This window comes from Penaeus japonicus, unplaced genomic scaffold (assembly GCF_977035675.1).
Source record: "Penaeus japonicus unplaced genomic scaffold, GWHDUDI00000001_assembly GWHDUDI00000010, whole genome shotgun sequence".
Classification (NCBI taxonomy): Eukaryota; Metazoa; Arthropoda; class Malacostraca; order Decapoda; family Penaeidae; genus Penaeus; species Penaeus japonicus.
The window spans coordinates 7,251,644-7,254,143 of record NW_028234412.1 but is presented as its reverse complement, the minus strand read 5'-3'; the positions used below and the strand labels follow the sequence as shown (position 1 = coordinate 7,254,143).

The 2,500-nt window shown below is 38.3% G+C and overlaps 1 protein-coding gene across 2 annotated transcripts in view; it reads right to left on the bottom strand.

Moving 5' to 3' along the window:
- The window catches only part of LOC122249244 (CAP-Gly domain-containing linker protein 3), a 75,524-nt gene that overhangs the window by 32,625 nt on the left and 40,399 nt on the right, over window positions 1-2,500 (bottom strand). The window lies entirely within an intron of this gene.

Here is a 2,500-nt window from a genome sequence, read left to right as displayed (position 1 = left end):
AAACTGTGTAATGCTACCCGTGAAATAAAGATGTTTCGAGTCATCCCTATGATAATCGAATAAAGTAAATGATGATAACCTACTTAAGAGATAAAATCAGTGATAAAGACGGTTCTAGTTTTTTTTTTTTTTTTTTTTTGACGCAATACAAACTATGGCGATAGATCAGTGGTTCTCAAACTGGGTGCCGCGGCACCCTGGGGTGCCACGGACAGCGCCTAGGGGTGCCACAAGATTGCCATGAATTTTGTCTTGGCTAGATCGTTTCAAGGTACATTTGTAAAACAGTTTGTAGCAGTCTGCCTATAATTAAATGTCGGTGTAGGAAGTTACTTGCTCTAATATTTTACTAAAATATAGGTAGATATTTCCTTTTGCACACTACTACTACTACTACTACTACTACTACTGATAACATAACTCTTAAGTTAATCTAATATTCTGAATCTAATTCCACTGACGAGTTCTATGTTTGGGCATGTACTACAGTACATCATATGTTAATTTGGGTTTCAGTACGGATAATAATTTTAAATCATTAATTAAAGTAATTCAAACAGGTACAATTTTATATCAGAAGTTAATTCATGTGAGGAGGGGTGATGGTGAAAAAGGGGTGCCACAGAAAGGATTATATAAATTCAGGGTGCCATCACTGAAAAAAGATTGAGAACCACTGCGATAGATATTCAAAAGAACTAAACGAAAAATAATCATGATGATAATAAAAGATAAAGGATAAATATATGTTCATGTGTTCGTGTTTCCTAAATCCCTAATGACAAAAAAAAAGAAAATTCCAAAAATTACATAGAATTAAGAAATACGCGATATATAATATACAAACACATACGATACAAAACTTTATCTTCATAAACCCAAAACTAAGAAAGCTTTCCATAAAAACTTCAACACCAAATAACATATATATTAAGTTTCCCCGACGCAATAACTCAAGCCAGAGCCAGCCAAGCAGAGCGCCAGACGCAAAAACTCTCACATTACTCACAATTCCAGCCATTCCTGTTGGTTGGGGTAGTGCATGGCGGCCAGTGATCCACGTGTGTGTGCGTGTGTGGGCGTGTGTGTGTGTGTGTGTGTGTGTGTGTGTGTGTGTGTGTGTGTGTGTGTGTGTGTGTGTGTGTGTGTGTGTGTGTGTGTGCGTGTGTGTGTGTGTGCGTGTGTGTGTGTGTGTGTGTGTGTGTGTGTGTGTGTGTGTGTGTGTGTGTGTGTGTGTGTGTGTGTGTGTGTGTGTGTGTGTGTGTGTGTGTGTGTGTGTGTGTGTGTGTGTGTGTGTGTGTGTGTGTGTGTGTGTGTGTGTGTGTGTGTGTGTGTGTGTGTGTGTGTGTGCACGTATTACCTTAATTAAGAAAAAAACTGATTAACAAGCAGACTTAATTTAATATAGTTCCATTTATCTTTATTGCTTTCTGTGCTATTACACGTCATGCACGAACCAAAAAGATTTTTTTATTTTTCTATTTTTTTATTTATCTTTTTTTTTTTCTAAAGAGGAGTATTCAATGCATTCTAGAAGGATTTTCATGTCTGGGTCCAAAATTTCGCTTCCTTTCTCTCAAAGATAGAGACACTCTATGAACTGAAACGACAAGGACAAAATCCCTTTCGTTCACAAAGTTCCGTTTCTTTTAAGACAACATTCAACCACGACTTCTACTTTATTTTCTCTATTCATACCACGCTTACCATATACCAGAGAGCTCACATAAATGCTTCAGATTTATCGGTATCATCTTTGTCTCTAAATAATTTTTTTTTTCCGCTGTTTATCGACGATAAGCAACAAACCGACCAAGGATCAATTTCCCACGGGTGTCACATCACTCACTCGGAGGGGAAACAGTGGCACATCACGTGACACATGCATTCAACGCCCCCCCCCCCCCACCCAATCCTTACCTGTCAGCCGCTCCTCTCTCCGTCTTACCCTTTTTTTTCTCTCTCTCTTTTTTTTTTTTTTTTTTTTTTTTGCTTAGTTTTCTTTGTTTCTTTCTTCCTCTTCGTTTCTTTGTCTTAATTTTTTTTTCTTTGATTTGGTTGGTGTGTTTGTTCTTTTTTTCTGTTCCCCTCTTCCTTTTCTCTTCTTCTTCTTCGTCTTCTTCTTCTTCTTCTTCTTCTTCTGTTCTCTTTCCTTCTCGGTTTGCTTCTTCCTCCCTCTAATTATTCTCTTCCTTCTACTTACCATCTTTACCTTCTTCTTTCTCCTCTCTCCTTCTCATCTCTTCTTCATCCTCATCCTCATCATCTTCCCCCACCTCCGTCTCTTCCCTTCTTTTTCTTCTTTCTCCTCCTCTTTCTCATCTCTTCTCATCCCCTCTTCGTCACCGTCTCCTTCTTCCTCTCTCCTTTTACACCTTTCACTTGAACTCCTCTGTATTGACCGGGCTTGTGCATATTGATTTTCCTTACAAGCAACGTCTCTCACGCCTTGTTCTCTTTGCTGTTTTTTTATTCTTGCTTTGTTTTCTTTGAATTTTGT